At 40.0% G+C, this 25,102-nt stretch overlaps 1 protein-coding gene across 1 annotated transcript in view; it reads left to right on the top strand.

Annotated features, from left to right (window-relative positions):
- The window catches only part of grid2 (glutamate receptor, ionotropic, delta 2), a gene marked incomplete at both ends in the record, with an annotated part of 512,472 nt that overhangs the window by 363,062 nt on the left and 124,308 nt on the right, over positions 1-25,102 (top strand). The gene's annotated exons all lie outside the window — the stretch shown is intronic.

Raw genomic sequence — 25,102 nt, 5'->3', positions numbered from 1 at the left:
TGACCAGAGAGGGAGTAAGATGATATAGTAACGTAACATTGTGTTATTTTGAAATTGAATTTGTAACACAGTTACAATTACTGAGGTTTCAGTGAGCCTGTGACTCCTTACTTGTGTCGTAAATGAAAACAGTGGCACTGCTCCAGAATATCAGCTTCTATCTGTTCTGCTCACTGGACTGACTGCTGTAATGCATTAGCAGATAAATGACTGATACATCAGTGATGAGATTGACCCACGGGTTAATCTGCTAAAGTCACAGTATTACTATGGTAATACAATTTAATCTTTAGTCTAAATGTGGGAGAAATAAAGTCACACAATTTTTACCTCTCCTGGGACACGAGTTAACTTTTCTTTTTGTCAAGAAGTTCCACAGTTATTTTAAGGAGTAATAATTAACCATCACCAATCTACACAATTTTTTTTTTTGCTTGATCGACTTTGCGGGGACAAAACCATAACCAAAACAATTTAGTGGAGAAAAACACCCTTTCATTTTTTAAAATCCTTAAACATTTCTATTGTCGGGGCAGAAAGACACATTTGTTCTGACACAAATAGACGACGCGTAAAAAAGGGAAGCTCCTCGAACGTACGTACACGGTCTTATTGGTACTCCATACCAGTGGGATCTCTTCACAGATAACAGTGAGTTGTGATTATGGATAATGTGGTGAGACACCAAATAGCGCAGCGTGCCATCACCGACAAAATTAATCTTTAAAGCACTGCATAATTACTTTAAGGCACAATTCCCTAATCAGAGAGCATAATTACTTCTGAGGGAATTAAAGTACTTGTTATACACTATTCCTGCACGGTCTCCCTTAATACCATGAACCCTTGTTGGTCTGTCATTAGTATTCAATTAAAAACATACACGCCACAAAATGAGCAGAGAATCTGATGCAACTTGCTTTCAGAGTTGCTTTTATGGTAACGTTTTTGTCTGATCGCAGAAGCATGCAAGGCTTTTCACATCCTATGGTTTTCTCTCATTGTTTAATCTGAGCATCTAACCTACCATTAAAAAAAAAAAGACATGCCTGTTGTCTGTCGGGCTGTGGGAGAGGTTACGGAAAGCACACTGCTTCTGACAGCCGCGCCTCTGAGAAGAAAAGCCAGAGAAAAGCCGGCCCTGACCCAGCGAGCAACAATGTTCACAGAAGGAAAGCTAGAGAGAAACCCAAGGATAACATTTAAAGATATTGTTTACCATCTTGTGCTTTTTCACCCAGTCGTACATGACCCAAATCTATCTCGGAGTATGTTACAGAAAGGTTAGCTTTATGTGCAGTCTTAGTGTGAATGAAACTATTATGGAGAAGAGCAAGACAAGTTGCTGTTTTTTTTTTTTAGTTTTCTCCACTGCATTATGAAGAGGTTGAAGTTGCTAAAAGACACGATCGTACGTATATTAATGATAATGAATAGGTGATTGTCTCTTTGCCTCTCCCAGTGAACGGTCTCATGAAATAGGTGCGTGCGCATAATTCCGAGATCATCAGTAAATTGTTCTGTAGAAGTTGCAGTTACGAAGGCTTCCACTTATCTGTGAACATATTACCTTCTGCATAATTACAAATGTCAAGAAAGAAACAAATAAAAACTGGAGTGGCTTAAGTTATGAATAGGCCTAATCACCTCAAGTTATAACAGTCATTCCCACTAAGTGTTCCTCATAAAACATCTGGCAACATGCTTCCTATTTTTTTAGAATAAATCGAGATGTAATGTATAAGATTGTTCAAGGACACTAATCAAACAGCAGCAGTAGAACTTCTGCTCTTATTAGAGGGCTCCAACGTGAGGCGGTGCTGAAGTTGTATTGCCTCGTGGCCAAACTCACACACTATTTACTTTTTACACAGGCTATTTATGGACAATGACAGAGTAATGAAGCCATCAGCAACTGTCATATTTCACCTTTATGTCATTCTGACCCAGAAAAAAACACACAAAAAAACGCTTGTTTTCATGTTTTCAGCTTTTTAGCTACATAGTTTAGTTTTGTTCTGCAGTTATTTGTTTTATGTTTTGTTGGAACAACCGTCCATTTATCCTCTATATAACTCCATCCAACTCGCTGGAGAGCCAGGCTGACGATGGTTAAGCCCTGGACACCTTGAACGTGTTGGCAGTCTATCACAGGGCAAACAGAGGGGCAGACAAACACACCCACACACACACACATCTAAGTGCATTTTACCAATTAACCAATTAACTACAACCCAAACACACAAAAGGAAATCATACAAATTCCACACAGAAAGTTCTCCAAACCCAGTTTCAAACTGGGAATTCTTAGCTGGAAGGTGACAGTGCTTATCACTACACCAGCAAGGAGTCCTTCTTGGCACTTTATAAGCCATTGGTGAACAAACTATTTCCAGTGAGATGCAGATTTCATCATGTCAAATTGATCCATGCAGTACATCATTAAAAATATGAATTACATGTTGCGTTTTTTTTTTTTTTTTTTTTTAACTAATCTAGGACAGAGGGAGTGGGCCATACAAAATCTCACCTCAAGCTGTAATAGAAATGCCGACTGTAAGTGAAATTAAGTTATGGAACTAATGTAAGTTATGGATCGTGGTCTTCTCAGTGCGGTAACATTTCTATGTGGGCATGTATTTATTATTCTTCATGGCCGTGTGACAGGGGCCTTCATTGCTAAATATTTGATGCTTCGTGTCCCTTCTCGCAATCATTACTCAATTATTTACTCTGTCCACTCTTGTAATTCTATGTTTTTTATCAGTCTTCGACATCGAGGTTTTACCTTAGAATGACTTTTCTTAGAAAAAGTACATTTCTGTATCTTTTACCAATAGAGATACATTTGGAGATTTCTTTTCAATGAATTATGGATTATCTCGTTCCCGTCAATCTCTCTCTCACAGTCTGCTCGATCCACATGTATATACATTCACTTACATACCATATGAAGCCAAATGTATTTTTCTTGTATCTGAGTCCTATTCTACATGTAATATTTCTTATTTATGGACGACAAATCCCAAAGAGCTGAACTAAACTGCAGCTTCTAGGACACTGTGATATAAAGGGAATCTGTGTCTGCCAGACCCCACACACACACACACGCACGCACGCACACACACACACACACACACACACACACACACACACACACACACACACACACACACACACACACACACACACACACACACACACACACACACACACACACACACACACACACACACACATCTGCTTCCTTAATTATGGTATTAACACTACAATCTGTTGAGAATACCACTTAACCTGCTCTTTCTTTCTTGTCCTTTCGCTCCGTTCTATGTCCTCTTGGAGGCCTCTTATCTCTACTCAGCGTCTCATTAATGATTGCCACACAGTCAACTTTCCTTTAATGTTTTCCTATCTCACCTCAATTAAGTTATTCTTCCGAGGACCTCCTTCTTCCCCTTCGACTCACTTCATTCTTCCAGTTTTTTTTTTCTTCTTTTTTTCAGCTTCTTCCGCCCAGACGGTCATTTTTTTAGGAAATGCTTCTTCTTCTTCTCCTTCAATCTGCTTTTTCTAATCCTCAGTTCCTGTTCTGACCTTTATTCCCATCATACGTCACACATATGAATACAGTTGTCGAGCTATAATGATAATAGTCGGCACCTGAGATCCGTCATAATTATTACCGCTGCACTGTGGTAGGATTGGCTTTCTACTCCATTACCTTCGGTGGCTGTACTCGGGAGCCGATATCTCTCTCCACACATCTACAGGCGTGTAATAATCTCTCACATGCAAGTGACGAGACTGCCGCTTGTAATTGCTTAGTTAGCTGCGTGCGACGTCTTAAATGATTTTTCGAGAGAGGAAATGGCATCACATGCCTTGAAAGAGACGCAAAAGAGTTTGCAACTAACCGAGGAGATAAAGGATGGACGTGTGGGCTGTTACGTGTAAACCACAGAACAGCAAACAAGCAGAAGATCGTGCAAGACAGAGGAGAAGGTGATCGACGACCAAGTCCAAAAGAGATTCATAAAATAAGCAGCACAGGTTGGAGTGCAGTCACAATCGCTGTTCTCTCGTATGGACTCTCTTCCTGTCTTCTGTCTCCCACATCAGTGGATTTTCTTCATCTTTTGGAAGAGAGACAGAAATACTCCTCCTCTTTACGAGAATAAATGGCCCGAAAACTGCAGCGTTTTCCACATTGAGGTCACCTTCAATTACCATCTCCAGTCTCGTCTGACATATGTGGTAAATTATGTTAAGTGACTTGAGAGAGCCACAGGACCTCTGAGGCCTCTTCACAGTCCTGTTATCACACGGAAAACATTTCCTTCCATTACATGTTGTGAACGATTGAAAGATTTATTATTTTTTTTTATTATATTCATGTAATGGCTTAATGTGGTCGCCAACTCAAATACACTTAATCGCTGCATGCACTTAGGAACGTGTGCAAGCCTGTGCACACTGACACATTTGCATAAATGTTTGAAAATGTTCAACTAACCTTGTTTTTTGCTTTGCATGACAATCTGTATCAGTGTGCATGACTATCAGCACGTAACACGGGGCACAATGGGTTTCCTCACTCTCTCCGGAGTGCGTACACACGCGTGCTAAAAATATTTGCTATCAAACGGTTTTTATTTCAGCTCAAACAAGGTTAATTATTGTTGACAGTTTCCTTCACAAATCTGAGCCATAGTGTTGCACAAAGCGGTTTTATTCCTTCTTATTTTCATATGAATATAACAGAAAATAGATGCACTCTGCAGACACATGTATTAACCTGGAGGTCAGGATGCAAAAAGAAAAAAAGAAAAGTATCTCAGTTTTGGTGTCTCTTTGTGGGAGCAAGAGCAGTGGCGTCTTGAGAACACCTGTCACAAAAGGGAAAGACAAATATGTTGTTTTACATGCTTCGGCTCTTCTGAGTGTGTTATACCAGCAGCTGTTTCATGAAATATATAACAGAATGATGGTTTTGCATTACCTAAAGGCATGAGCTTTGATGAAGAGAAGTTGCGAGTAAGTAAGTAGATGATCGATTATGAGCAAGATGGACATATAGAAAAATAAACAAAAAAGTCAGCAAAGGAAAGAGACAAGAGAAGTGTATAAAAACAAGTAAATCACTGTGAGGAGAAGCAAAAAAAACAAAAAATACTAGCACAACACAGAATATGTTTCCTTATGTTTAGCTTTTTGTAAATACGATAACAAAATGTTAAAAATTTAATTATTGTTGAAAAAGTGTCTTCTGTAAGTTTAATAGGGGCGGCATTGCTTGGTTGTGTAGATCAGTTGTCTCCCAATCGGAATGTTGCAGGTCCGATTCCCAACTCTGCCTACCTACATGCGGAAATGTCCTTGGGCAAGACACTGAACCCCCAAGACTGCCTGGGTGAATGCAGTGTGAGAGTGAGTGGTTGGCGGTGGTCAGAGCGGCCGATGGCGCAGTTTAGCGGCCGATGGCGCAGTTTAGCGGCCGATGGCGCAGTTTAGCGGCCGATGGCGCAGTTTAGCAGCCTCGTTTCCGTCAGTCTACCCCAGGGCGGCTGTGGCTACATACGTAGTTTACCACCATCGAGTACGGAGTGGATGAATAGTGCAATGTAAAGCGTCTTTAAGTGTTCTGAAAAGAGCTATATGAAACCTATGTATTATTATTAAGCATCAAAGGACCATTTGGAGTAGTATTTTACTGCACCAAACTGATGGAACTGTTGAAAAGAAAATGAAGCATACATTTCTGATGTAACGCATAAGGACCATTTACTGAATAATTATATTTTACAGATCAGTAAAAAAAATAAATAAATAAAAATCAGTAAGACCTGCAAGGCCAGATCAAGATATCTGATAACATCAGATATGCCACGGCTGCTAACAAGGAAATGGGTATAATGAGGTGTTTAATGAATTGAGATTTGTCATGCACAGCATGAGAATATACTGCAGCCTCGCATACCAGCGAAAAAGTGAGGATGCAACTCTAAAGGGCAAGCGAGCAAGATCTATTTTAAGAAGAGGTTAGATGAGGGGCAACACTACTCGTACTGATTATTACAATTATGTACAGAAGTTTAAAAAAAAAAAAAAAAGAAGAGCGGTGGGAAAATAATGGAAGGTTAGACACAAAGTGACTGATGAGTCACATGAAAGTGAGAGATGGGCAGTTTACGAGTCGGAAAAATGAGACACGGGGAGTTTGAGTGAAAGTTAAACAGAAAAACGAAATCATTAGGGGATAACAAATCATATTTAGGATATCCAGCGACTGACAAGTGCAAAGTTAGCATCAGAGGAAAAAAATTAAATACAAGGCGACAGATAGCAATTCTCTTGATATTTTTGCCCCGTTAGGTAGCATTGTAGGAGTCTCTGTTCAGCCCGGTTCCCTACTTGTAGGCCATGTGGGAGATGGGAGAGGATGTGGGGGGCGGGAAGTGAAACAGTGGGAGAAGCAGTAAACGCTGCATGAGTGAATTCATGATGGAGAGATGAACAGGAAGGCAAGATGAAGGAGCAAAGAGACGGAGAGACCACGCCATTGATCCGCCGTGATTCACATATTGCTTCACTTTCTTCTTCTCTCCTTTTCGATCATCTCACTTGATGGCTCTTCCCATGCATGTGTTTATTTGATTTCCTTGTAATGTTGTGATAAACATGGATTTTATTTTTACACTGCAGTTTCCACCTGCAGAGTGGTGGGAAGTGGAGGTCAAAGAATGAGTTATGTTTGAAGAGAAAAATCCATCCGTCCATCCGTCCATCCATCCATCCATCCATCCATCCATCCATCCATCCATCCATCCATCCATCCATCCAGTAAAAGAAATGCCATAGTCACTTTTAAACTTTACCAGCATTCAAAGTTCCTAATGTTCCGAGGATACAAATGGTGATTTGTATGCATGTAATACTTCTGCAAGTATCAAGGTTAATTATCCCAGGTAGTATTTTAAGACTGGATATTCTCTTACTGGGACAAAAATCAATTTGTCAACGCATTTCAGTCTTTGCAAGGATTTGTATTTTGTACTACTACATTTTCCACAAAAACCTGTGGAGTTGCTTACAATTGAAGGGCTTTCATCCATTTTGGCAGTGGCCTTCGGGGGCGAAACCTTTGTGTGTCAATGAATACAACAAACAATGTTTTGCTATTTTTGTGGCCCGTGCTTATTAACACCAATCCTGCGATATGTAAGGGAAAATTGAACCGCTCAGATTTGATGCATGGTGATCTATCCTCTAGTTCCTCGATGTCTTATTTTCAAAATTGTTTGACATTTTGTGAAGCACATTATTTTCTTGTTCAGAATTGATTATTTCATCTTCTCTCCCATAATGGCAGGGGGAACAACTTTGAGGTGCATTGCTGACAGCTTTATTCAGTTCCATATTTTTTTTAAACATTTTTTAGATCCATTTTCTGTAAAATCCAATGTCATTTTGAAAATCATTTTTTTGGAATTAAATGTAGAGTTTTTTTTTATTTTGTTTGTTTATATTTAAGTCTGTGTATAAGACCACCATCACAGAAATTAAAACACTTTGTGTTCCCCCACATTCACTCTGCATTGTTGGGATTCATAGGTAATCCAAATTTAAACTTATTTCCTGCTTATTAGATGTTTAATTATAAAATATGTGGTCAGCTGAATTAAATTAGTCTCCATGACACATACAGAGGATCTCAAAAGGTGTGACTTATCACAGATAAATTATTTATTTTTGCCCTTAAAAATAATATGGGGAAAAAAACATGCGAGGGAAAAGGTTTCACCCTCTCCCCTTAATATTATTGCTGCTGTGCCCCTCCTGGAACTCATTGTCACACCAGGTGAGGCCCATCAACATTGAAAACCCATATCTGTATGTTTTCAAGACACAACCAGGCAAAGTCACCACAAACAGTGCAATCTCTCAGAAACTGCGTGTCTTGCGCCGTGTCTCCAGCAAATGACACATGTAAGTTACATTTAGATGAAGAAAATTCTACATTGTGTTTAAACAGGGTTTTATGCCACTGCATTACCGAAAGCTGGGCCCTGGGATACCTTGCACAGTTTGATTCATCTTATTACTCTCACAATGAAGTAACTGGCTCTGCATGCTGTAACACATTCTTTTAAAACCCAGGTGATGCTTCGCTCTGTGGGCAGCGAGCGATATTGTCTCTACTTTGACTAAGGTCAGCAGTTCCCTCTTGTTATGACAGAGACCTCTGAACTAAAGAGATATTGAGCCTCCCAGTTGACTCCCAGACAAGCAGCACATTAGTTCCCAAAATGTTGAAGCGTTCCTTTAAGGCTTCAGCTTTTGATCCTATCTTATATCATGTCCTTTTTCTGAAGTGCGGTTAAGGCATGAGCACTGAATAGATATTTTCTTTTGCCCAACCTTTGTGATAACCGCTTTTACCCTTGTGAACTCATGAATACTTGGGTATTTGGAGGCTTCCTTCGCTGCCTGATTTGATGTCAGCGATTTCCTTTCGCTGGAAGGTTGTGTCACTCAGGAGGGAACACACATGCTCAGACGAGCAAGTATTATTCTGGGTGACCACTGCACAGTGGACAGTGGATACTAATTGAACCTGACGAACTGCCTGTGGTGTCCTTGGATCAGCTAAAGTGTGGCGGTGCATGTGAATAATCACCGTGTCTTTGGGAGCGAGAAAGGGAAAGATCTCAAAACCCATGTTAATCCGAAAAGGGGGAATTAAAGGGGAAAAGGGAACACAGATAAGTGGTGCAAACAAATATGAAAATGCAGACGAGTGTCAGACAGCAGTTTCAACTATTAACTGCTGTCAAGCAAGCCCCATTGGGAAATTCATTGTGGTGCCAAACAAAAACATCCGTTGTGTAAACAGTAGGGGTAACACCAAACGTTAGCCTGGCAGCCACTCTTCTGCTTCTCCGTTTGTTGAGACGAGCCAGGAGAAGTTTTATTCCCTAGATGCTCCACTGTCAATCCTGTTTTCATGTCTCTGCTTAGGAGAATTTTGTGCAGTGACATAAGGAAACTGAGCATGAGCGCATGGATTTATTTTTTATTTTTTTTTTTAAGAATATGCTGCCACTGTAATAAGTGATAGGTGGCTGTATTACCTGGTTTCACTATATAGTTTTATTCAAACAATGTGGGAGTTGATGGACTGAAACAGCACCAAGAATCTACGAAAAGTAACAAAGTATGCTCAAAAATAAAATGGAGGAAAGATTGAGAGAAACGCTACACTGTTACAGCTTGTTCTTTCTGCTTTGCACTTCTTTCTGGGTGTAACTATATAAGTTCAGAAGAGGACATATAGCAAAGTGCGCCAATGCGAAAAAAATGATATATATATATATATATACATATGCATTATAAATCTCCATTATAAATGCCAGCCTCCTTGAGCACTCCTGTTGATTTGCTTTGTCACTGTGCCGTGGTGAAGTGTGAGATGTCCTTGTCTGCTATCTGCTTTTGGAGTGCACCTGTGAGTTCTCAAATTGTCGATTTTTGAACACAGAAAACGGCTATGCATATGTAATTTGGTGTACAGATTTCCCGGCAGCCATTATTTCCTCATAACGTCACTCTGCGGTCCACTATTAATTCTTGGCTTTAGCTCATTTGTCTCTGTGCACACTGATGACACGGAGACAGTCGGTCTTTGTCAGATGTTTTCACAATGCTGCTTTGCTTTGGAGTTTGGGGATCGAAAAACATCAAACGAATGAATGTGAGCGAATGAAAACACGGACAGTCAAAGATAAAGAAAGAAGGTGCCTCCGCACTGAGTGCTGTTCAAACTAGAGGGAGAATGAATACATGGAGGAGGAAAAAACAAGAAGCAGCTCTCTTGTACCCACAAGCTAATGTTTTATTTAAGTCATATAGATGTATGGAGAGATGAGTACAGAGCAAGAGTGATGGATAGACAAGTTTGGAAAAAAAAAGTGGAATAGGGAAATGACAAGGTTGTCAGGCCTTGGGTTAATCTTTGCACTTTGGTGGATGGATGGATTGATTGATAAATAAATGGATTGACAGGAGAAGGGATGTCAAGGAGAGATAAGGGGTAGGCCTAATTGCCTGTGACCTGGGTATAAACATAGTGATTGCTGATCAGGGGCGAGCTGAGAATGACGGAGGCAAAAAAAAAATAAAAAAATAAATCAAAATGAGAGCACAGCAGTATATGACACAAGGCTGAGTCCTTGTTGTGTTCAGCATAACATTGCTTTGCGAATAATGGGAAAGTGGCGCAGACATAGTTAAAAGGGTTGACAGCAGCCAAAACTATGAGACAAGATGAGGGCAGACGTATCATAAAATACTGAACAAGAGAAGGATTAGGTGAGGTGAGATATATAAAGGTTAGATATACAGAATGGTTTATACCTGTAGAGATGAGTCTATCACAGAGGCAGGTTATTGTATCATGCTAAAACCCTTATAGGTAATCTGTTTCCCTTTCTCTGCAATCTTGGATGACAACTATATCTGTCTCAGGGCATCGTGTCCTTTTATGGTTGTTGAAAAGTTTGTACATTTGACTTTCACATCCTCATTATTCCACACCATCAGAATGCATTAAGGGGATATTTTCAAATCTAACTTGAAGTACATTAGACTTTCATGAGTGGAGGTCAAGGGACAATGTCTATTTTCTATTTTGCTTGATGCAAATAGGCAGTAGGAATAGGTCCAGTTAATTCTACTTGACTACATTATTTAACTGAGCTGTGGGCTTTGTGTTTGAGTGGTCAGACCTTGGACAATTATATAGAATTTTTCAACCTCACAATATTCCTGCAGTGATCACTGAGAGGTGAGATACATCTAATGTGCACGTCACTTTCATGAAAATGTTTCCTAAAGTTGTAATTTTCCATTGTGCAGAGATTACCATCAGTCATGTTTGTGCATCTTACCAGTCGCCTCCACTGCTCACAACTCTTAACTTAAAATGAAGCCACTTCCAGTTTGTATGTCACAATATTTCAAGTTCAACAACAATATGAGCACAATTGGTAAAGCCATCCCTCCTGTATGTAGCTAAGTATCACTGTTAAAATGCAATTTAAGTGCAGTCCTTATTCTCGTCATATATTCCAGGCATTCAGAAATAATGAACACAATGCCAAAATGAAGTAAAATTGAGTGGTAATTGAGTTTACCCATGCTAATCAGCTATGGCTTTTTAACGCTGCAAATAAAGTCTTAGAATGGAGATGAATAATAAAAACCTGGGGAAAACTGTCTTGGTAGGTGATTGCCTTTACCTATCATTACCTTATTTCACCCCCAAAAAATTGGCAAATTTCCCATGAACTTTGCCCATTTTCTTCAGCTAATGTTGTGCTGGCTCCATGACAAATATTACGCTGGCACAAGCAGACCCTGCTGCAATGATAGAGGTGATGAAGGAGCTCAGTGAATTGATAGAACCCATCAGCACATCAGTCTCACAAGCTCCTGCTTTCAACACCCTGTCCTTAACTCCATTATTTTACCAGACACATCCCTCCTGTCTAAAATGAGCCCCCTGCACGACACAAATTCACCCGTAAAAACCTGTCACCTCACCGCGCAAAGTGCCTACTTTTCTCCTGCACTTCTGTCTCTGCAGTCTGTAAAGGACTGTAAAAAGGCTATTGTGAAAACAATGTATTTATTTAAAATAGTGCAATTCCCAAAGTGGAAAGTTGATACGAAATTCCATTGGTTGTTACTCTTTAAAATCTAGACAGGCCGTGTACAAGAGTGTACACAAGACTTTAATTCTTAGGTATAATCCCGCCTCCAGAGGCCTATCATAGACCTTTTACACTTCACTGAATAATCAGTAAATATTGGCCCTAAGCCATTAAAAACACTAGCCAATTATTTGACTTATAATTACTAAGACCTCATTTTCAGAATGACATTTTTTCATCACATATACACTTACCATAATAAGATTTCCCAAGGCAGCAGTTAACTCATTCAGACCCAATTTACTGTGAAAATCTTACTCTAGAAACAACATTCTATTTTGTCACCCTGTTATGTTATTTAGTGCTCTAGCCGATCATATCGAGGGGCACCACCACCCTGCAGGCTTTCCTTCCACAGTATGTGCACCTAGGTGGCATTAATGTGTTCAAAGCATGGCTACCTGTCCTTGAGTTGTTGTTTTTTTTTTCAGCCGTCGTCTCAGTGTTCATCGGGGTTGTTCATTATTAGCATGACCCCCACATTGATTTGAAAAAAAGAAAAAAATCAAACAAAAGGATAAGGCAGGACGTCTGCTTATCAAAATGTTTATGAAGATGTTTTTCCCCCCAGTACAAACCTTGAAACTTCATAAAATTATAGAAATAAATGTCTCTATCTTAGATGATTTTTAAATTTGTTTTTGCTCTTGTCTTCCTCCCGGTGTCCAATTCCCTGGCGTACGCTCATATATGCTCAGCCAGTCTCTGTCTACCAGAGGACTGAATATCAAACAATCCCATCATGGGATAATCTAGTTGTGAATCACCACATGCCCACAGTAGATTTTCTCATAGGCTTAATAAGCGTGGGCATGAAGGATTTACTGTGTGTGTGTGTGTGTGTGTGTGTGTGTGTGTGTGTGTGTGTGTGTGTGTGTGTGTGTGTGTGTGTGTGTGTGTGTGTGTGTGTGTGTGTGTGTGTGTGTGTGTGTGTGTGTGTGTGTGTGTGTGTGTGTGTGTGTGTGTGTGTGTGTGTACACATATACTAAAGTGATTACTGTAGAGGGGAGGCAGATTTGCATTGACTTGCTCTGCCATCCATCTTTTCCACACTCCTCTTGCACCTCTTGTCAGACCTTTCTCTCTCATTTAATTTTATTTCCTCTCATCTCATATCATCTCGTTCTGTACCACACTCTTGTGTTTCCCATGCTCCGTCTTCTATCACTCTATACTGGCCGTTCTATGGACCAAAGCAACCTGAATCAGATTAAAGTATGACAATCTATGCCGTCCCCCTGCTTGGTCTTCTTTTTTTTCTTATCTGGAGCCTTCAACAGTCTAAAACTATTTGTCCAATTAAATGAAATGTTCATATTAGCCACAATTCAGCTCTCTTTTCAGAAGATGTTGTCGGAGAAAAGTGTCTTCTGTAAAACATTCTCTGCTCCGACGCATTTTATACGTGAATGACTAATATGACCATGTTTATCACCTTGTCATCATTGTGTACATGTGATTTTAGTATTTTTTTAGCAACTCCGATGTTAAGAGGATGCATTTATGCCCATTTTAAAATGCATATGAGTTGTCACAACAGGTTGAGAATGAAAAAAAAAAATACCAAGCACAACACCAGTGAGCAGGAAATACAAGTGCTGCAAACACTTTAATGAACAAAAGGCAAAGGTCCAAAACGCAAGCAAACTTGTGAAAAGACAACAAAATGATATTTAAGGACAGTGGACTGGTGCGAGGAAAAAAATGGAAATTGCAAATGGACTATGACACTCAAAGCAGGATACACAGATGCAGGCTTCCAGTCGGGCTAAAACAGAGATACACACACACACACACACACCGTTACACAACTAGTTGTTAGTGTAGGTGTATGTCAATATTTACTGATGATAGTACCATCACACATTCACAACACTAGTGTGATAAATGTCAATCAAAGGGCATGGTGAAGTTTGAGTAATAAAAAACCCCAAAAAAATCAATGTAAAAAAACTGAATGAGAACTCCTCAAGCTGAACCTCAAACAAAAACCAGGGAAGAAACAACCTCATCAGGGGGAAAAACAAAGTAATTGCCACAATTAAATATTAACTGCTCTTTATCTGGTTCAGCTGAAACACACACACACACTCAAAAGGAAAGTGCTGCCATTAAAAATTCAGACTGTGGATCTTACTCTTACTTATTCTGTTAGTGATCATTTAAATGGAATTTAAAAAAAAAAAAAAACGGCAAACCACAGTAACTCAAAACACATAAGAGTCTGTGGGAAAAGATGCTGCATACAGTATAGAAGTACTATTTAGCAGAGAAACTGTATAAAAGGAGACTTTGGGTGTAGACTAAAGAAAGTATATTATAATGCCAAAAGTATTTGCTCACCTGCCTTCACACGCATATGAAAATGCATACCATTCTTAAACCATATGATTCCATATGATGTCGGTCCACCCTTTGCAGCAACAACAGCTTCAACTCTTCTCGGAAGGATTTCCACAAAGTTTAGGAGCGTGCTGCCATCTCCAAACTTTTCCCAAAAAGTTGGGAGCATAAAATCGTCTAAACTGTCTCTGTTTGTTGAAGCTTTAGGAGTTCCTCACACTGCAACTCAGGGGCCTGAGCCCAACTCCTGAAAGACAACACCACACCATAATCCTCCCTCTGCCAAACTTTACACTTGGTTAATGCAGTCACACAACTACGGTTCTCCTAGCAATATGGAGAAGGGTGATTGGTCACTCCAGAGAACACGTTTCCACTGCTCTAGGTTCCAGTGCTGGTGTGCTTTACACCATTGCATTGCACTTGTTGATAGGCAGCTTGGTTGCAGCTGCTCTGCCATGGAAACCCTCCATGAAGCTCTTTACACACTGTTCTTGAGCTATTCTGAAGATCACATGAAATTTGGTGGTCTGTAGCTGCTGACTCATTTGTGCTCCATTCTTCACTTTATTATTTGTAATAGTTTTACGTCAGGAATAGAAAGTCAGTTTATCAACAAACTCTTTTTTGACTAAAAACACATCCAAGGTTGTTCCATGTTTCTGTATAGGTTTCTATTTGCTTCCCTATCTTGTTTTTATCAGTTCCATTCATTTGTGCTCTTTATGATTGTTTTTGCTATTGCTCCTCTTGCTCATCTTCTCTTTAATGTCCTGTCTTCTTGCACTGTCAATCTCTCTCTCTCTCTCTCGCTCTCTCCCTCTCTCTCTCTCTCTCTCTCTCTCTCTGTGTTTCACTCTCTCTCTGCCAGGGAGGCCTGCAGGCTTTCAGCAGCATTACAGCGTGTAAACCTCGGATTACAGCAGCCGGAGTCTGCCTAGCACTGCATGCCTTTGTGGATCACAAATACATGTGTGTGTGGGTGTGTGTGTCAACACACACCCACACACATGCCATTTGCACATAGGCACACAGTACATTAATGTCCCGAGCCATGGACAAGCATGAACCTCATAGATACCGACATGCCATGCACACGTCATGTGCACAGACATCATGTTTGCCAAAGCTGTGTGAGTACACATTTGGTGCACGCTCAAAGACGTACTTTTCACTAACACCAACAGTGTTCCGCTTCATACCAAGTTCTTTGACTCATTCTTTACCCTCCACCCCCCCGCCCCCACCCCACCCATCCCCCCTTGTTCCTACCACAGCTAATTCACAGAGGATTAGAGCCACTCTCTTCTTGTCTGTTTACCAAACTTCTCTGCTTATTATTACTGGCTTCCCTGTTTACCCCATTCCCTCATGGCTTCTCTGAAATGTTTGCGCTGTCTGCCGCCCTTCACTCAATGCAAGATATGAATGACACATGCAAAGATGACACTTCGGGGCTCTCACAGCATCTTCCACTTGAATGCCCCAGAGCAAGTAATCTTAACAGAGGCGAAGTCCATCTCTCAAAAACATGTTTGTATTCTACTAATTTACAACCTCTGAGCTTCTCCCTCGCTCTTGAGTTGTTTGTACCCAATATACAGTTTGTAAAACATTAACTGACAACATATTTGATGCGCTTTTCTTACAATATCCCTTCATAAAATGAAGCATTTGCCTGTAGCAGTCAACACTTCATTAAATATATATTTAAAAAAAAAACTTGAAAGTAACTTGAAGTAAAACGTGCCTGACAACACAAATCATTAGTACATTAATGCAATTTATAAATGACGTAGTTGCTTAACTGAAGCTGCACTCTGGATAGTGATTATAGATGTTGCTTTAATATATGATTAAGTAAGCTTTTCTGTGGCCTCAAGTTGCTCAACGACTGAAGTGAGACATTTTAAAAGCATAATAACTGATTACAATAATGAAATTAATAATGCAGCTATAAGGGTGAAGTTCTTTGCGAGCATCGTAATTCTTAAATCTGTCAAACGAGTTCTTTGGCCCTGCAGAGCTACTGTACCTCTTTGTGCTGCTTCCACAAATGACTGCTGTCCCATTGATTATTGTTTCAACTCCTGTTTATTAGGCGAACGGACGAATAATGCTGAACTAACTCTTAGCCCTTCTGACAGCTATTGAGTGATTTCCAACTGTAAGTAACCTGAATATCCACCTGTTTATTGTATTTGTTCTTCATTGTCATCGGTTCAGCCATCTGTCCAAATTAACTTCAGTCAAAGGGAATCAGGCAATACACTATACACAGCACATAATGGGGCCAATTACAAGAAGAAATAGTGACTTGTACAACAGTTTTAAAATGACTATGTCTCAATTGTGCATCCAAAATCGTATATGTGTGATTTGCTTTATTCACTTTGTGATCAATTTTGTGATTTTCTTATGTCTGCGGTAGCTCAACGGATCAAACCATAGCCCAGAGAGTCTGTTGAGGTTGTGGGAGATTAGACTCCAAATACATGTCATTTTCAGCCATTCAGCTGTTCTTTGATGATATCCACATCAAAATGAAAACTTTCAGTGTCACGGAAAGTAGATTTCAAACATTTACTCCTTTGACATTGGACATTATGTATGGATAAAACATGCCCTTCCTACGGCACTGCAAAAATATATATCAGCTTTTCAGGATAGGAAAGCCTCAGAGGGAGAATAGTTGAGAACAAAGAGAGGAGCATGATGTGACTTGAATTCAGTTGTAAATTTGTTTTGATGAGAAAAGTTGTCTCTGCCCTAACGTACCACGAGTTGAACTTTATATTCCTTTCGCTGCCTTTTTAATGTTAAAGCTCTATGCTAAGTGGCATTAACATTTTTTCTATTGTTGAGTGACACCTGATCTCAACCTACCCCTGAATGTGTGTGTGTGTGCGTGCGTGCGTGCATGCGTGCGTGCTTGCGTGCGTGCGTGCGTGCGTGCGTGTATGATTCTTGAACTTGATTAGATTTCTATGATTCGCTTTCCATATACTGAATCATTGCTGTGCTTCAGCCTCTGGATCTATTCTCTCTGTGGTTGTCTGGGCATGCTGCCGTTCCCTGCTAGACACGTGTCAGCTTGCGAGGGAGGTCAAGAGATGTGTTAATGCCACAAAACGAATGCTTTTGGTCCTATCAGGCTCAGAGACAAGTCTTCAGTGAACAGCAGGATTCAGAGTGATGGGTGTCAGGACCGTGTGCGTGCGTGCGTGCGTGCGTGCGTGCGTGCGTGCGTGCGTGCGTGCGTGCGTGCGTGCGTGCGTGCGTGCGTGCGTGCGTGCGTGCGTGCGTGCGTGCGTGCGTGCGTGCGTGCGTGCGTGTGTTAGACAGCTGAGAAGCAAAGGGTGCCAAGTATCCACCTGCAAGGACAGCTGGTTAAGCTGAGGTTAAGTGCAGGACCGGAGTGAATGAAACAAAACAACTGTGATACTGTGTGTATGCTTTCATTGCCATTCACACAATATGAGCTTACAGGTGAAGAAACAATAAAATACTGAATTGCAAGGTAATTTCATTCACTTTGCCAAAACAAATTCCATTAATAAAGGTTACTCTATGTTCTACTTGCACACAAAAAATAATGCGTCCATCTCAATCAATGTTTTTGTCACGGCCCTTATACTTCTACATGACAATCCCTGACAAGAATTTATGCGGTTAGAATTTCTACATAGTGTATTTTTGAAGAGACCGTAATAATTTACTTTTTGGAAGGGGAAATAATACAGAGGATAATTAGTTTCCTAGTATTACCAATGTTGGAAATTGTAGACAACTGGCATTTTGAATAATTCAGAATCTCTGCCAGAACCTTTGATGACTTGGTTGGCCGAGTGGTGTCCGCCATCAGGCATGACTAATCATGTAGTGCGCCTGTGAGTGAGGCTGAACGTCTCGCTGTCACTCTGAACTCGCTTCTGGAATCACCAAGCAAGCTTTTGCAGCAAGTTTCATATTTTGTTCTGTGCTATCATGAGGATTTGTCATGCGATATGGATTGCTACAAGGACGACTTTGTGGAATTCTCTGAAGGAAAACAGTGGGAGTTGACCGGCAGAGATTTTTGAGAATGGTGGTACCAACCAAAATGTATTGGGGTCCTAAAGCAGTCATATAAATGCTCAAAGTTTGTGGCCAACTTACAGAACATGTTCTGAAATTGTTCTGCCGTGTTTCTTCTTTGGGCCGCAGATAATTGCACTAGTGGCCACACAGCCCCCATGGCCACTGGTGGTACTGCTCCAGTGGTCCATATCCATAAGCTTCCAGGAAACCGACATAAATACGTATAAAATGAATGTCAAGTGAGAACAGGAGGCTGTCTAACATTGAGCATAATGAGCTTTAAGGGCAGTGTAGTGATTCACATTTCCAAGTCATAGCCTGTATATCCTCAGTTTGATCCTCGGTTTAGGGACCTTTCCATGCAGAGGTTTCCAGTCCTCCCTTTATGCAGGTTTTCCTAAACCACCTAAACTGAGACCGAGTCAAGGCGAAGACCAAGACCACTATTGGATGCAAAAACACTATGTGTCTCTATGTGTTTGCTTTTTGGTCTGTGTGTTGCTGATGGTCTGCTTGGATTGGTTCCAGCCTCCCATTACCTTATTATATGGTTTAGAAGTGAACAGATGTGAATGATGTTGGCAATACATTTAAATGCCTTGTTATAAGCAAAAATGTTGTACTTCGGCATTTTCAACGAAATTTTCATTTGAAATGCATTATATTCAAAGATTTTGTGTTCATACCACAACTCTGTTCTACAAAAGCTTCATTGTTTCCTGGGCAACCAAAGCACCAGATAATTGCTTGATTCAGATTATAGCATGTCAAATGCTGACATTTTATTCAGTAATGAAGTAACCCCGGTTCAACTAAATCATCAGTGAGGATTGTATAGCTGCACTGACAAAAGAAAAACAGAAGCATGAATTTTTTAAAAAAGGGAGATCTTGAGGTGGTTAGATATGTTAAGAATATGATGTTTTGTCAGTGAGTTTTATGTAGATTTCTGCAGGATAATTGCTGTCTGCTTCTCTACCATAAAGTAATCACAACATTTTATGGTTGATTTGTATGATTGATCCAGACAGATTCCACCTGTGATAAAGGGCCACTTTGTATCATTGGATTAGTTTATGGAATATAAGTTTCTCTTCAAATGCTAATTCGCAAAATGCACTAAAACTGTTAAAAACAGAAGTTAAACTGTGTCCTATGTGCCATGTACCCAATGATTGGAATCGCAGTTGTAAGGGACATTCTCCATGCCTTTGCATTATGCAATGCAGAATGTGAATGTATAATAGCTTACCCCACATGTGTGCACATGTATTATTTATAACCCAGTGGTATTTAGTGACTTTAGATTATCCCCATTGTGCATAACTTCACTTAACAGCCTCTATGGATATGTATCTTCATCTGTACATTCATCTTCTGGTCTGGCTGTGCGACTATGTGGGGGAACACTGCTGTGTCGGTGTGCATATATTTTCATATATTTCCGATATGTGAAATCTTGCCAACTTCCAAGATCAATAATAACCTAAGACAGTGCAGTGAACACTTAACACAGGCCATGGTGTTATTACAAAAAACGTATTACCAAGGCAGTGCATTTTCTTTTTTTTCTTTTTTTTTCCTTTCTATACCCACACTATGATTTGCAGATAGTGGAGCAAAACATAAGAAGTCAGTTGCCTGCCTATCAGACTGTACTTATCACAGACAGCAGGCAGACATCAAGAAATTCAAGAAAGTGCAAGTGACTGGCAGGGAAAGAGAGAAGACAAACAAAGTGTGAAACTTTTCCCTTCTATTAACACTATTGGAGAACTTTTTAGGTAACCTCTATCAGATCAGACTTGTATTCTCAAGTGGATCCGCTGCCTTCCATAAGTCACCTCATTATTATACTGTACTGTCTGCCATCTCTCACCTCATTGTTCTATGGAGACAGGTAATGCACTAAATATAGCATTAGTTTTCTTTTTCTAATGACTCTACCTCATCGGTTACTATTCCCATGTAGTGTCTTGTGCATCTTTCCACCTTTGTCTTTTTTTCTTGCAGCTCATTTAGGAGAATGCGAGTGACAAAAAAAGAAATTATGCCGAGATAAACGCTCAAATTATGCAAAACCTTTATCAATACATTCTATGCATTTTTCTTGTGATGAGCATGCAGCCTTTTAAATTAGTTTGGACACAACCTCCATTCTCATTATTGCCAAACACATCTTAAAAATGGAGGGTAATTGATTTGAAAAGGCATTTCATGATTTTTGTGTATTAACAGTTGATATAACATTTTCTTTTTCAATTAAAAACATACGGACAATAAATGTACTGATAGTGTTTCATTATTGAGTTGCTTTTTCATTTAAAGTTTGAACTTTAATAGCATATAAAAACATTGTACATACAAATCCCAGTCTTCCACACACGTGTGTGTGTGTGTGTGTGCGTGCGTGCGTGCGTGCGTGCGTGCGTGCGTGCGTGCGTGCGTGTGAAAGAGGTAATGAATTCTGCAGAACCAAATATGCACTTCAGTAGAGTTCACACTAAACACAGAGAAAACATGCAAAATCCATACAGAAAAGCCCCAAAGTCCAGAAGATGTACTTGCTCTGAGTGTTGAACACTGCACCAATGTGTAGCCTCCTGCACAAGTCACTCTTACAATGGTTTAAACATACAGGTTCCAAGCCATACAGCCTCAAACATACAATCTAAAAACAGATTAAGTTTCTTTTTGAACAGCCAAATCAAAACCAGTGAGGACCTATGAGAGCCAAGTGTTGTCTAATATTCCTTTTGATGTTGCCTGGTGGAGCTACCCAAAGGGCAGTTAAATGATTGAATGACACTAACAGTACCCAAGGTGATTTTCTGGAGTGAAAAACGGTTCAGACTTTGAGTGAAGCTCTCACAAAACTTTAGTCAATCCTCAAGTCTCCTATGATCATGTTTAAACTAATGATATTTCAGGTTAGATCGGTGCTTTGTGAGATAGCTGTCGTTTTTGTTTTTATTATAGTTGTTCATCACAGGTATATACAAAGTTATTGTAGAGTGTGGACGAATATGTTATTTCAGGTGTTGTGAATGATACATTAACGTTGGCTGATGCTGGGCTCTCTGTGAGCACACAGTCATTCAACTATGTGCTTAAAAATGAGAAAAGTCAAGGCTTCATAAATTCTGTGAAATGAGCAGCGCAGTGTAACATGGAAGCCGGTTTGGAAACTAATGGCTTATTAGTTCTTGTAGTGGCTGGATGATTTTAACAAGAGCTTCTGTACCAAAGGTTCTGCAGCTTCTAAGATGATGCTAAAATATAACTGGTTCTTGAGCCAAAGTCATTGGCTTGAACTGCCAATGTAAATGCGTTGGAGGCAAAGTCTACTCTAAATACCACTCATGTGTTTCCAGGCTGAAGAGGCTGTGTTCTTGTTATCATTTTTAATTGTCATGGTCATTTTGTGTGTCATTAGCTTGCAATATATATATTTCTTTATTGGTAAATTGCCGGCAATATTTCATTTGTCCTTGTAATTGGTTTCTTCAAATTGAATTGTATTATTTAATTGCTTTTCAGGTATTCGTCTTATTATCAAAGACACAGTGGTTGTAATGGAGCATGTTTCTTTTACTTCATGATTTAGCCACAGCGACAGCTGAGAAGAGAAATATCAAATAAAACAAGCGCATTAATAGGATGGCATTAAAAAAAAAGAAAAGATAATACAAATCTGTGCGGTTAATTGAGAACTGGATGTTGATTGGCGCCTCCACATTGTATACACAGCTAGAGGCTGTGGAACTAGTTTTCATGGCAGAGTGGATGAACACACAGAACTGCGAGGTGGAGATTAGGCAGCTGGTGGTGCAGAGCACTGATACGAGTGCAGCCTGGACTGCTTGCTGCAACAAGCTGTCTCCTCCCTGTTAGCTGATAGCGAGGAAGAGCAGAGACACGGGGGGGGGGGGGGGGGGGGGGGCTTTTGAGCTCTCTTTTCTTATAACATGTCTACCAGCCACTAGAGGGATTGAAGGAAGGGAAGAGGACAGAAGGGAGGCTTGGTGCACAAGCTGTTCGGAGACCACACTGACACACATGTTGCTCATCAGCGGGGGCAGAGAAGTGGGTGGGGGGACAGGAGTGGAGCCAGAGCTCCGCAGCTTGTATGTGTTTGTGCCTCGCTACTGTCTCTGTACTGCAATGCCAGGCGGCATGTGACTGTTTGGAAGAGGCACAGGAACCAGTGTTGGAGAGATACAATGGAAGCCACTCATCAGTGTTGGGCAGGTGAAACAAGGTTAGCACAGGGGAGAGCTGTCGTTTATAAATGAAGGGTGAAGCCCGCCACGATTTTCCTATAAGCTGGAAAAGAATGAGCAGATGATCTACTAAGGGCGAGAAATCGACACCAGCAGTAAAGTATTGCATTGCATTAGACAGCTGGGAATCAAATCTCCCCCTCTGGTGGACCTGGTGATGTAGGATGTATTGGTGATGTAGCCGATACAACCATTCCTCTGCTTCTGTTTCATCAAGGGCTGGTTATTTTTCTATTAGCAGTAAAGTGAATTGGAGTGTCGGATGCATGCTTAATGACGTTCATCTTTAAACTTCCTTTAAATACGGATTCTGCTGCTGCTAATCGTCGTCAGTGCTGTCTCCACTTTCCCTACTTCCTGCAAAATGTCAACAGCCATCGATTGCTGTTTGAATTGCCACGAGTCACGTATGTAACAATCAGACCAAAAGCCACCGCTTCCTGCACAGTGTGCTTTGATGTGCTAGCCACAGGCAGAGAAAGTGAGAGATCCATGAAATCTCAAAGCGCCTCTTTGCGACTGTAGGATGCCATTTACGCTAGAGGATACCTGCATGCTGCTTGATTGTGTCTGCACGTAAGTGTGGCTTGTGTTCAACCAACCGCGTGTCTGTGTGTGTGCAAGTTTGTTAAATTACTGTTGAAGTTCTGTAAAGTAAAAGGGTACGTTGCATCAGTAAATGACTCTTTTGCCCCCACTCAGCACTGGTGAGATGGTCCAATTACTTTTAAATGTGTGTGGTTACACATCCCTCAAAGTGCTCAAAGGGTGCGTGCGTGCGTGCGTGCGTGCGTGCGTGCGTGCGTGCGTGCGTGCGTGCGTGCGTGCTCATTCCTTTCTTTTGTAGGTACCATAACCTATTTAAGAACTGACAGTATGGGGATTTGTCATCCTTATGGGGACAAGAATTAACTCCCAATAAGAAATGTCAGAAAGTTTTAGAGTTCGGGAAAGGTTACGATTAGGCTAGTAAAAGTTGATTTCATTGTAAATCTGCAAGAAATTAATGCAAATCAATGCAAATGAGTGCTTGTGTATTAGCAATTGGCAGGTGAATGTAGTGGTCGTAAGACTACTTTTTTAGTGACGGAGGTGGTCATGTCACCATAGCTGAAGTATGCACTTGTGTCATTACTGGTGTGGGAAAGACTGTAAATATGTTGAAAGGTCAGCATTAAAGGCTAAGCAAGTATTTGTTTCGTTTGGATTTTGGATAAAGTCGCCAAGAATAAATGTAATCTTCTCATGTAATAGGAAAATTAAATGTGTGTTTGCCAAGATCTGACTCAAATAACAGTTATCTAAATTAAATATTGGAACACACAAGGTCAAGCTATGAAAATAAATCAAGACACAGTTTACAATTCCTATTCTATTCTTTTTTTTTTTTCCATTACAGTTTTCATAATCATTATAACGACTGTAAAAAGGAGCACAATGAGGGTGTTTCATTATTCAGATTATCTATAAGTGTGGCACTTTCAATGTATGTTCCTTTTTGACATGTCGAACACATGAATAAAGACAGGTTCATGAAAACTGCACAAGCTGGCTGACTTTGCTAGTCAATCGGCCGGTCAATCAACCTGCCATTTAACAGTCTTATTTTTGTAGGTGGGCTTAGCTTAACGTCACAACCTGTTTCAACGTAATATTGAAACACTAGTACTGTTTTTTTTCTCTCATAAATATAAATCCGCTACAGTACTTCACAAGACACGTTGTCGTTGCAGAGACTGGCAAAGTGAAATGATGTGTCCTTGAGTAAATAATGTCGATATTTATTATAATAATAATAATAATAATAATAATAATAATAATAATAAGTATTATTATTATTATTATTATTATTATTATTATTATTATTATTATTATTATTATTGCTGTTGTTGTTGTTGGTAGTAGTAGTATGAATAGTAATAATAATAGTAGTAAAAGCTTTATTTTATTGCACTTTTAAGAACACTCGTTCACAAAGTGCTTTCGCAGTGAAACTAACAAATAAACCACAATGCCTGCAGTGTGTTTATTGCCATCTTTGTGGTGTCTCTGCCACTGACATATGATTATATTCATATATAATTATCCTCTTTCACACAATGAATTCGTCTGGGTATATTGTACCTGGTTGTAAATTCGGACCCATCATCTGTGTGGATGGCACAATAAGTGGAATGTTGTTTGATTGATTCCACCTCCGTTGTGTGTCTGGGCTCTCTGCAATGGTTCTAACAAAACCACAACAGAGGTGGGATGACATTTGTGTGAGACACAAAGACACACTAATGAGTTACACAATGTGCTTCTGTCATGTGTCTGTGGTGGGAGAAAAGTCGCAGCATTACTGTAAATCACACACCAGTTTGTTTCTGTATGAATCGCCGAGGACCAACATAAAGAAGAGAAGTTCTCATTAAAACCGATCGCCAATCTATTAATATCATTGTGGAGGAGGAGGATTGCTTCGCCATAACTTTTATGAACAAAAGTGACCTTTTTTTGTTGTTGTTTTTTTTAACTTTCCACCAAATGAATTTGTCATCATTTGTTTGGATCTGCAAAACATGTTTAACTTTGAAATGAGGACAACACAGCTCATAAAGTTTCATAATATACTTTTGCCAC

This window comes from Lipophrys pholis, assembly GCF_963383615.2.
Source record: "Lipophrys pholis genome assembly, chromosome: 7".
NCBI classification, from domain to species: Eukaryota; Metazoa; Chordata; class Actinopteri; order Blenniiformes; family Blenniidae; genus Lipophrys; species Lipophrys pholis.
This window is presented reverse-complemented; position numbering and strand designations above follow the sequence as displayed.